Source organism: Equus quagga, chromosome 14 (genome assembly GCF_021613505.1).
Source record: "Equus quagga isolate Etosha38 chromosome 14, UCLA_HA_Equagga_1.0, whole genome shotgun sequence".
Classification (NCBI taxonomy): Eukaryota; Metazoa; Chordata; class Mammalia; order Perissodactyla; family Equidae; genus Equus; species Equus quagga.
Window position 1 is genome coordinate 65,063,217 of NC_060280.1, and position 12,033 is coordinate 65,075,249.

The 12,033-nt window shown below is 42.7% G+C and overlaps 1 protein-coding gene across 3 annotated transcripts in view; it reads right to left on the reverse strand.

Annotated features, from left to right (window-relative positions):
- The window catches only part of SIK3 (SIK family kinase 3), a 239,746-nt gene extending 227,720 nt beyond the window's left edge, over positions 1-12,026 (reverse strand). For all 3 annotated transcript variants that reach the window (XM_046684959.1, XM_046684958.1, XM_046684956.1), the window contains exon 1: positions 11,911-12,026. The gene's annotated coding sequence lies outside the window, so the exon portion shown is untranslated. The remainder of the gene's footprint in view (positions 1-11,910) is intronic.
- Between the last annotated feature and the right edge of the window lie 7 nt (positions 12,027-12,033).

Consider the following 12,033-nt stretch of genomic DNA (forward strand, 5'->3'; position numbering starts at 1 on the left):
CCCCCTTCTCTCTGTAACATCATCACTGCTCCCCCTTCTCTCTGTAAAACAACTGGCGCCCCAGCACACACACTGGCCCCAGTTAACGGCTAGACTCTTACTCCGGGACACTTCTGCTTCCACCCATGAAGTTCCATGCTTACCAAGAATTAATTGGTTTTTTCCCAAACCTATTCATACCACTTGCTCTTGTTATTATAGTTACGTAATTTAATTAGACATGTAAACTGATGAGAAATCAAAGAGAAAAGAAAGACATGTTTCTATGAAAACTAAGCTGAATACTTGAAAAGACTTGGTAAAGTCTAATCAGATGTGGATGAGACAGGTGTTAAAAGATTGGGTGAGAAACCATAAAACTCAAGGGGGCTTTTGTACTCATATTGCTTCAAAAATGCCTTTAAATTCCTACTTTTCTTTTAAAAAGCAAAACAAAACTGGAAATCATAGATGACGAACAATGGGTATGTTTAATGCAAACAAGATGAAGAAACCCCAAGCAGGGCATCAATACACAAAGAAACACCCTGGCTCTATGTCAAAAGATTAGCAAATGTGTTTCTTAAATTGCAAAGAAAGAGAAAAGGAAGCGAATCCTATAGAATAAAACAAATAAATGTTTTAAAAAAACACTTAAGAGACATCAATCAATTATAACTTATGGACTTTAGACTCTGATTCAAACAAATAAGTGGCTATAAAAAAGAAATATATATATGACAATCAGGGAAATTTTAACAGTGATCTGATATTTAATGACATTAAGGAATTATTGTTAATTGTTTTTAGGTAGGATAATGGTACTGTGGTTATGTTTTTTTGAAAATGAATCCTCGTCTACTTAGAAATACACACCAAAATATTCACGGATGAAATGACAGGATTCCGGGATTAGCGTCAAAATAAGGTAGGAAGACGGGCCAGCCGCATGGCGGAATGGTTAAGTTTACAGGCTCCACTTCGGCAGCCCAGGGTTTCACCGATTACTGGCACAGACCTAGCACCACTCATCAAGCCATGCTGAGGCGGCATCCCACATCGCATGACCAGAAGGACCTACGACTAGAATATACAACTATGTACTGGGGGGCTTTGGGGAAAGAAGAAAAAAATAAAAATAAAAAATAAAGTTGGGAGAAACGGGAAGCTGAAAGGGGTACAGATGAAGGATTGACCACGAGGTGATAACTGCTTCAGCTGGCGACAGGTCAGCAGGGGTTCATTATACTATTCTTTCTACTTTGGCCTATGTTTGAAATTTTCCATAATAAACACTTTTAAAAAGATTAGTGAATGAATGCATATGTATGTTTTAAATTAAAATAAAATATTAAAAGCATATATGCATCTTTATTTCTGATTTTCCAGCTTCATTTGTTTTTTCCCCTGAATTAACTAAGCAAATCATAACCCAAATTTACTGTAAGAGGCCTTCTATTGGAGACTAAAGAAAAGAGCATATCATCAGGTGCCCAAAATGCAACAGCAGTAATCCCAAAACATTCTAAGAACAATATCCCATATGACCCAATTACCCTTGACGATCACTTTAATACGCCTGCAGTACAGTGCATAAAGCAAATCTAAACCCAACAGGGCTGGGCATCACCATGTCTACTCACACGATTATCTCCCTGACAATCTCCTTCACCATCTTCTCACCATTACAAACAGGGAGGAGTAAATTTACAACCTTCATCAATCTCTGCAATTCTCACTCACGTTTACCAAAGAATAGTTATTTAAAAATCAAAGGTTCAGGTAATCTATTTCTCATTAACCTATCTTCTTTCCTTCAGCAATTTCTCCAGTTTAGGTTTATGTCTCTTTGTGAAACATTAGGAGAGAATGACAATTCATAAAAAACAATTGAAAGACTTAATCTTCTCTCTCCTTGTCCAGGTTTGGTTCAGGGAGAGAAGGATGAGGCAGCTGCTCTAACCGTCGTTCGACCTGTCCCATATCTATCACCCTAGGCTTAGAGGTGCAGCAGAGACTTAAAAGCCCTCTGCTCCCAAGCCAAGAAAGGCAGAAACAGACAAGACAAAGAAAGAAGGCCTTCTCACACACTGCTGGGGAGGCCAGCCCTGGCACAACCTTTCTGGAAAGCAAGGTGGCAATATATGTACCAGGTGTCTTAAAAACATGGGTACCCTATGGCGTAGTGATTTCACTTCCAACACTCCATCCTGAGCAAAAATTCAGAAATGCATCAAAGATTCACCCACAAAAATGGCCAATAAGCAAATTTCTAACAGTGAAAAACTGTTAAATTATGAAAAAGGTTCAAAAAACAACAGTAGTCATATAACGGAAAAATATACATCCATTAAAATTGATGTTTAAAATAGTTTCTAATGATGGGGAAATGCTTATAGTGGTAAGAGGGGGCAGAAATAAAACAGTATATCAATATGATCTCAATTATGTATTTTATAATATTAATAACTCTTGCAGGATTATGCGTGATTTTTTTCCTTATGCTTCTTTATAATTTTCTGAGTTTTCCCAAATTTCTTCCATGAGCACAAGTTACTTTTACAATCAGAAAAAACAGGGCAAGGTGGTAGAAGAGAGCCAACTAATAAGCAATTGGGTTGAAGTGAGAGAGTTTATACTTCATATGTCGTCTTCCTCTTCTATCAGGTTCAAGCTGCAAGCATTCAACTGCTCCTTTACCATAACCCTTTGTCTACCCTGACAAAAATAAAGTTTATTTTCTTGTCTTCTACTACCAGTAGTCACTCCTTTTCACATACACAAGACACAACAAATACTAGTTGAATTAGTCCATTAAAGGTAAGAACCATTAAAAGTAACCCACTGAAATTAAGGGCGAGTGACAGGAAAGCTGTTTTATTTTTGTTTTGAAAGCAGATCATTTAGTGTAAAGAAAAGAACAAGCAGTAACTCAACAAACAGTTTGAAGTTGTTTCAGGAAGGGCCAGCAGCCCAAGACAGCTTGGTGGGTCTGCGAAGGAAAAGAGGCTCCAAAGCAGAAGAGGGGAAACGAGGCACAGGCCGACCACATCGACCACGCCTGTGGGGCCTTCTCAAGGAAGAACCCCACTGGGAGCCTGGATAGGAACGACCCTTCTATTTAAAGTAAAGGACTCGGATTTGAATGGCAGGATTTACTTTAGATACACTGAACTTCCTAATAATCTAAGTTTGAGACATGCCAAAAAAAAATCACTTGCCCAGAAAGGTTGTGAAATCTCCTTACCCAGAGATTTGTGAGAAAAAGATAGAAAATTACTTTTCTTTATCTTAACCGGAGACAGGAAATTTCAAGAGTAAAACTGTAAGATGTGTTAAGAGAATAAAAACAAACTCACTCCCATTTTTTTCATCCTTACATTCAGTCACTAAATGAATATTTACAAGCGCTGTATTGTAGTAGGCGCTGGGAACACTGCAGCAAACTCAGATGAAAACCCCAGCCTCACACATCGAATCATCACACTGTGCTTCTAACAAACATTAAAAGTTAGAATTTTTTTTTTTAAGTCAAATGATTTTTAGAAATTTCAAGCATGTCAAAGCACTGCCAAGAAATAAACAGCATCTAGCATTTGGACTGACCCAGAGCAGCCCTTAATAAATATCTACAGGGACTAAGAAAAAGAAAATCCCAGGGCCGGCCCAATGGCGCAGCAGTTAAGTTTGCACGTTCCGCTTCTCGGTGGCCCGGGGTTCAGTGGTTCGGATCCTGGGTGCAGACATAGCACCGCTTGGCACACCTTGCTGTGGTAGGCATCTCGCGTATAAAGCAGAGGGAGATGGGCAGGGATGTTAGCTCAGGGCCAGTCTTCCTCAGCAAAAAGAGGAAGATTGGCAGTAGTCAGCTCAGGGCTAATCTTCCTCAAAAAAAAATCTACAAAACAAGACTAAAAAACTGTGTGGCTGAGGTATTGGGATGGCAGGCAGAATCTCACTATACACAAGAGTGTACCTTTTGAATTTTGTATCAAACATCCCTTCCTAGTTTACGATAATTTTTTAAAAGTTTATTGGATGGATGGATGGATGAAATGAATGAAAAATTTCTTCTCCAAAAAATTTAGTCTCAAGAAATGTGGTTGGCTAACCTCAACTTGCACATTCAATTCTTCTGGAAGAAGCAATGAGAAATAAAGCACACCGCTAGTGAGCATGCACTAGAGTTGAAACCAGGCAGAAATCTGATAATTTCTCAGAACTTCCTAATCAAAACTTGAGTACAGTTTAAGAAAACTGACCAGAAGTATCCAGCTGAGTGAGCCCAGCCTACACAGACAAGCTTAAACAGAAGATAGGCTTGATTCTCCTTCCTCCTCAGTTTCTGGGAAAGGAGGCTGCACGTTCGCAATCTGATCCCTAGCTCTCTAACAAGTTCAATTCTGAGATGAAACACTCATCAGTGGCCAGAGACTCCTCGTCTACAGTAGACCCCACACCTCCTAAACAGAAGCATGTTCGAACATAACGTCACCACAACTCCTCTAACAGTTTTGTACTGGCTGATGGAATTTATTCTGAACAGATTCAAAAGAAGCCCTTTCAAGCTAATTCACCCTAGACTGCTGAGCCTTCTCAAAGACATTGCCTAGGCCATTTATTTAACAATTATTTATAACATTAGGACAAAAATCCACAACAATGTATATAATTTTCGTCCTCTGGGTATTATGAGTCATCCACAGGACACTATGACTGTCCTCTATTATGTATTATGCCAGAAGGGACGAAGCTCCTCACTACTAGAAGGGGGCAGGGACTCACCTGATGAGTGAGGTCATTCACCTGGGGAAGAGGCATAGCTCTTAGACCAGAAACTAGAACCACGTAAGAGAAGCCCTAAATAAGTGGTTCTCTGGGCCCTCATCTGTGTCATCAAGGTATGTATCTTGGTGACCAGTTCTCTTAATGAGTCACAAGATGGCACCATCCCCCTGGAAACTAGTAGTGATCTGGTAAGTGAGGAATCCACCTAAGGTACCTTCAAAGATAGACCAGCCAGCCCAACAGAACAAAAGGATAATTACTCTTATTCCCCTGGAGTGAGCTAGATCTAGTGGCAAAAGAAAACTATTTAAGGCAGACTGTGTTTATGATCATTGCCTTGTATGTGTTTATTTCTTTCCCTTTTTACTTCCTTAGTATTTTGAAAGACTTTTTTGACACCTCAGTCACGTCAAGGGAGCACCTAGGAGTATTTGAGTAGAAGATTTAAAGAAAAGCCATGGGCGCAAGGAGGAACGCTGGTAAGTGGCAGGCGTGATGGAGTAAACCAAGGCGGAAGGACAAGAGAAACACAGTGTTGGTATATTTACTCTTCCTCCTACTTGGAAAGTTTTCCTCTCATCATGACATCTTACTTTTGGAGTTTGTTTTAAGAGAGAGCATAAATATCTTAGACTTTAATTAGTAGATATATCTTGTTTCTCTAATAAAAGGTCAAGTGCTCAGAGGGCGAGGGCAATGTTTTCTGTGATGGAGGAGTCAGGGCAGAGTTAACCAGGAGAAGAGATGCCTGGATTCTAATCCAGCTCCCCACTAACTAGCTAAAGGAGTCTAGGCAAGTGGGGGGAGGGGTGGGTGTTACCAAAGAGAGCCATGAATCTAATGCATAAGTGGTCTAAACTACTTTAATAGCCCCTAAAAGCCTGAGATTCTTTTTTCTCTTTTTTTCTTTTCTTTTTTTTTTAGGAAGATTAGCCCTGAGCTAACTACTACCAATCCTCCTCTTTTTGCTGAGGAAGACTGGCCCTGAGCTAACATCCCTGCCCACCTTCCTCTACTTTATATGTGGGACGCCTACCACAGCATGGCTTGCCAAGCAGTGCCGTGTCTGCACCCAGGATCTGAACCGGCGAACCCCAGGCCGCCAAGAAGCAAAACGTGCGAACTTAACCACTGCGCCACCGGGCTGGCCCCCCGAGACTCTAAATTCCGTTAAGTTCATCTTTCTAGACTCTGGAAAAGAAAAAGTTGGAACAGAACATTTCTAAGATCTTTTTTGTACCCAAAAAATCAACAAATATTTGTTGGCTGATCAAGCTTGCCATTCTCTTATAGTGTGAAAGAGTATAACTCCTTAAAATTGAACACCTCCCATATCTGAAGAAAGACATCAGACAAAGCTTTTTTACCCCTAACCTAAAGCAACCAGCAGGAGTTTTTAAAAACATAAATCAGATGATGTCAATGCTTTGCTTAGATATCCTGATGTCAATACCCAATTTCATACTCAATTCCATAAAATGGCCTCTAAGACCTATATGATCTGGGCCCTTTCTAATTTTCTGACCTCATCCCTTACCATCCTCCCCCTTGTTTACTAAGCTTCCAGGCACTATGACCTTGGATCTAATATTTGAGTAAACCAAGCTCATTTCTACCTCAGGACCTTTGCACTTGCCATTCCTTCTGCATTAAATATTCTGTCTTCCAAATCTTCCCAAGCTGGCTCTTTCTTATCATTCAGGTGTCAGCTCAAATATCACCAGCCTGGAAAGGCCTTCCCTGACCACTCTATCTGATGCAGCACCCTTCCCTAAACACTCTCTACCCCATTTATTTTCTTCATAGTATCCATCACTATATGAAGTTATTTATTTGTTTACATGTTTCTTGTCTGTCTTCTCTCGTTAGAAAGCAAGCTCCAAGAAGGCAAGAGCTTTTTGTCTCTTGTTTATTGGTATACTCAAGAGCCCAGGATAGAACCTGACACAAAATTTGGATTCAGTAAAATGTGTTGAATGAATGAATGGATAAGGTAAGGGAAAGGTTCCATCTCTGTGCAGAGAGGTTTCGGTGTTTTCTAGAATTATAGAGGCTTTGGTGAGTAGAGAGCATTTCTTTTCCTTTTCAAAGCACCCATTTTGTTCTCTTTTATGCCATGAACTAGAAAACATTAGCCAGCTTGATACATGGAAAATGAAAACAGCAATTCTGGCACAGAAATAACTAGTCTGGGCACCTCTGGCTTGAGCCAGATCTATGACTTTCTAGGGAGCTGGCACCAAAGACAGAATGTTAAAATAAACAACTCCGATGTTGGAAGTGGAATCCTAGTATTTTGACTCTGGAGAGACTAGTGCAAATCAATCTTAGCTCTTCACAAAGTTTCAACAAAGTTAGTAACCTCATCACAACTATATCAAAGTGAAGTTAGTCATCTTTCAACAGTCATTTCTAGATTATCTAGGGATGGAACTATCCTCCTCAGATGTAACTAATGTAAATCTTGCTTTCAATTTCTTCTTGACCTAATTCTCTTTTCTATTTACCAATGAATCTTGTTTTCAGCCTTCTAATGAGCACAAAGCATCATCTCATCCGATTCACTGAACTCTTCCTCAGAAGTGAAAATAATACCATTAGCCCACTTTGAGTTGTTCTCATGGAAACGAGTTTGCACTAAACCAAACGGCACACAGATGTGTCCTAGCTGGTCAATATTTGGCATGGTGTCATGGGGCAGAATGTTTTCTCTGTGGAATATCTGAAGTTAAGAATCCTGACCTTGGCCTTCTAAGTAGCACACTCCGCACCCAAGCGCAAACGTGTTCTTAAGCTTGTAGGAATATTGCGTCATATCCTCCAGCAAATTTAAGTGAATCTCTGAAGAGAGCACTGCATTCAAGCAAACTCTGTTCCATTACCAACATGACAAAGAGCAGTTACACAAACACAGTGAACACTCGAGGCAGCCCAAATACAAGCCAGTGTTAGTCAGTCTTCACTCGACGTCTCATAACTGTTTAAAAAGCTTAACTCATGGAAAAGTATGTTTTAAAATGCCAATTTCATGAAATCAGCCCCTAGTCCACCAGAGTTAAACCCAACTCTCTCCAAGTGACACCTGAAGCAATAGCAAACTATTTTTTTTACCCTTAAAGCATATCATCCCAATGACATCTACCTACACAAAACAAACGGCATATGCATTCATGAACTGTTCCAAAGGGGAAAAAAGCAAGAAAGGCAGACTATGTCTTACTCACCTTTGGTACTACTGCATCTGATGATGATAATGATGATGATAATATTTACCATATGCCTACTACGTGCCAGGCACTGTTCTAAGAGCTTCCCATACATTATCTTATCTAATCTTCATAACAGCCAATCTTGTGAGGTAAGTAGTATTGTCATCTCATTTTACAGATGAGGAAATCCAAGTGCAGAGTGGTTAAATAATTGACCCAAGATCACCCAGCTGTTAAGCAGCAGAGGATCCAAACCCAGGCAGCCTTATCCAAAGCTCAAGCTCTTACCACAAACCAATAGATCACAGGCAAGTGATATATATTTGTTGAAATACACTTTAAAAGTATTTGACCAATGGCTTTTATAGTCATACATACTTAAAAAAATGCATACAAAATATGTTTACTCTTCGTACTCAAAATACATGCATCTAACCAGTGAAAGTATAATTAGGCACAGGTAACAGACTATAAGCAATTGAGAGCAGAAAATCTTTTTTTTTTTAATCTCTTTAATACCTTATAGTGTCCTACCAAAAGAACAGAGCCAAAGAATCTCAGACTAAGGGCTCCTCCAAAAACAGGAAATCAAAGAGGTGGGACAAAGACAGGCAGGGTAGCTGCTAACCAAAGTATGTCACAGATGAATATGCTCTCCTGCTAACCGCTCTGCAGGGCGCTCAAAGCACTGCAGTGTTGCCAATATTAAGTCTGAGCTCATGAATGCCGTACTGCAAAAGTCACCAACAACCAAACAGGAAAACATTTCCTCTTCTCCGCTGATTCTATTCACCCCAGGGTCCTACTCTAGGAGGTTTGAGAATGAACAGAATTTGGGGAAGGGCCAGCTTCACCACTTATTGCTGGACAGAGTGCAGTAGCTTAGGCAATAAATGAAGTTTCCTTTAGCAGCCTCCTAGTCCTTGGAAGGGGGAGTGTGTGTTAAGCAAATGTGATCATAAATATTTCTCTGATGTTCAGAAAAACACCTATTACCTAATCTCCTTCAGCTAACACAGATATCATCTGATTTACTTGAGTTATCTATGGTTACAAGAAAGACCCAGACCATACAGGGGTCGACAGGGAGAAAAGGGAAAAGATAAAATCACATACCTCTAAAAGAGGAAACAAAAAAATGATACATTCTAGAAAGAGATGGAAAATAAATAGCTCTCCAGTTCCTAGTGACCTGACTGCAGAAGTAAGATAGACGCTGCAGTGCATGGGAGAAACATCTCTCTACCTGAGTACCGAAACAGCAGCTCCTGCAGCTGCTAGGACCTAGGCACCCTCCTCGCCATTATATAACCAAACCATGGCCCTAGCAGGCCATCCTACTGTATGTCAACAGCTGTTAGGCACATCTAAGCTGTCAGCATTCGCGAATCCCTTCCAAAGTGGATTCAGATAAGCATGGAGCAGGCCAAAATATGCTCATCGTTCACCCAGAGCACATGACAACTCCTTGTGAATTAAGCTTCACTCATGTCAGAGTAATTTAAGCAGCAAAAGATAGGGCGCTTGTAACTGTAACTAGGAAATTGCACACTGCTACAGAAACACAAATGAGTGCTGGTGTGGTCCTGTCACACATGCAACTCATTGTCCAAGCCACTGCAGTCTCATTCAAGATTCTGAATATTTCCATACATAGGAATTGCATAACTGCACATAACCACAAATGATCAAAGATAAAAATCAACATAAACAGTGACACCCGTCTATAAACAAGCCAATGTTAAAAATGCTGCAGTCCTAAAGGGTACCACACGGCCTTAGAGAAAAACTAAACACACACACACTGGAAAATTAGAAAGCAGACAGACCAGCCATAATTAGCCACTGGCTTTGCTGACTACTGAAGATAGAAATGTCTCTTTTATATATAAAGCCAAGAATCAACTGTTTGTAATTACATTTACAGAAACACTCAACCCTGTCTGTCACAGATTTTTTAATCAATATTTTGGTGTATCCAAGGGCTTGAGGATACAAAATTCTTTAAATCATAGATACCATAAACCAGGCAACCAATGAAGTTCATGGAGTCCACCATCCAGAGGTCAGAGCAAAACAATCCCAGGAGTGCAATGTGATTACTTAGAAGACAGGGAGGTAAAAAAGGAAATACCAAAACAAGGACTAAAGCTCTAACAACTAGAGTTGTTTGTAAACATAACTTTGGCTAGGCTAACAGTAAACAATGAGAAACACTCAGGGGGGAGGACACGCCCCAGAGTCTCAGCTCAGTCTACTACCCCCAGGGTCCCAGGATAACATCAGGGAACCCTGGACTTTGGTATCTCATTCAGCTCAGACCTGCAGACCTGAGGCCCAATGATGGAAACTGACAGAAAGGCTGAAGGGGGCCCCCCAGAGGAAGTGAAACTGACCAATCAATTTTCCACAGCCACCCACCCTGCCACCCTGTAAGAAGGGCCCCTTGTAGTCTTTCACAGAAAGGAGGGAAAAGGGAACTTCAGGTTGTAAGTGAGCAGGAGAGAAGGCCTAAATAAGTCACTGGTGTCTGAAAACAAGTAATTGCCATAAAAGCAAAAACAAGGTAGGTGATGATAACCAGAGGCTAGGCTGAGGAGGTGAGGGGAACTGATGCGGCTTTGGTAGGAAGCAACAGCTACAAGCCTTCTTCATTAAGCTGAAGGAAACCCAAACTGCAGTTTTAAATATAATGAATGACTACATTGAAAGTATTCATTCAAGTGAGAGATGGAGCAAAGAAAGAAATTTGGAGTACAAATGGGCTTTGTGGGTCTTATCAAAACCAAATGATTCCTCCTGATGCCTTAGATTCCAAAACTCCCAATGAAGAAGGCTCCTGGGAAGTGCTACCCACATTTCCTGAAAAAGTGAATTTTTGATGTATATATTTATGGCTTCCTAATTGACCTTGGCCAATTTCACTACTACAGCTCCACAAATCCCTTGGGAGCCAAAGGGCCCAATGCGTGTATCTTCCCGTAGCGTCTGGGTTCCTCACGAACCTCCTCAGTCACCAGGCTTTCCCCTCACCACTGAGAGCCCACCCTGGGTTCTATAAAGCCCACAATTTCAGACCCTCCAAGAACCAAAAATAACCAGCAATCCAGCTCTCCCAAACTCTTTAACCCCTCACTAGCCAGCGCCACCATAAACCTGGGGCCCCCTGGGGCCTCTTGTTCCCTGAGCCCCTTCCTGCAGAAAAACAAAAAACCCCCCCCCCCCCCCCCCGCCTCATTTCCCCATCGCCTCCTCCCATAATCTCGTCAGTCCTCGGGCTCCCATTCCCACCACCTATTAGTCTTAGACGATCGTGCCGATAGGTATCTGTCATAAGGTACCAGGTCCCTCATATCTCCCAGTCCCTGCGCCCACCACACACCCCAGGTACATGCCCCAGCCGCCCTTGCTCCCCTCCTAACTGCCCCCGACCCCCGCGCTGCCGGTTTACCCTTGTCTTCCCCCATCCTCCTGGTCCACGTTTCCGATGCCCCTGCCCTCATTCCCTCAGGATTTCCTAATTGCTGGTTCCAGAGTCTTCTTAGCTTACAAGAAGGCTCCTGGCTCCGTGAGAGTTCCAAACCTCTTCTTTCCAACCACCCCTTCTACGCCCCTCCGCACGGCCCCGGGAACCCCCTCCGCATCCCCGGCACCGCAGGTCCCGGGGGTCAGCAGCCCCCCTGCGCCCCTCTGCCGTGGAGTTCCCCTCGCTCGGTCCCCTGGGGCTCCCTTCCTCGTCTCGCCCTCTCCTCCCGGCCCCCGCAGCCCCCGACCCGCTCCCCGGGTCCCCGACGCTCTCGCCCGCCCGGAGCCCCGCTGACCGCGCCAACCCCTCAGCCCCGGGGTCGCGGGCTCTCCTGCCCTCGCCGGGGCACTCGGCGGGCCGTCCCGCGCTGCGCAGCCCCGCGGCCGCCCGGCGCCACCGCGCCCCTACCTTGGCCTTGGTGACGAGGTGCGTGGCCCGCTTGACCACGGCGAAGTTGCCCTTGCCGATGGTGCGGTCGATCTCGTAGTAGCCGATGCGGGCAGGCACCGGCCCGCGGGAGGCCGGCGCTGG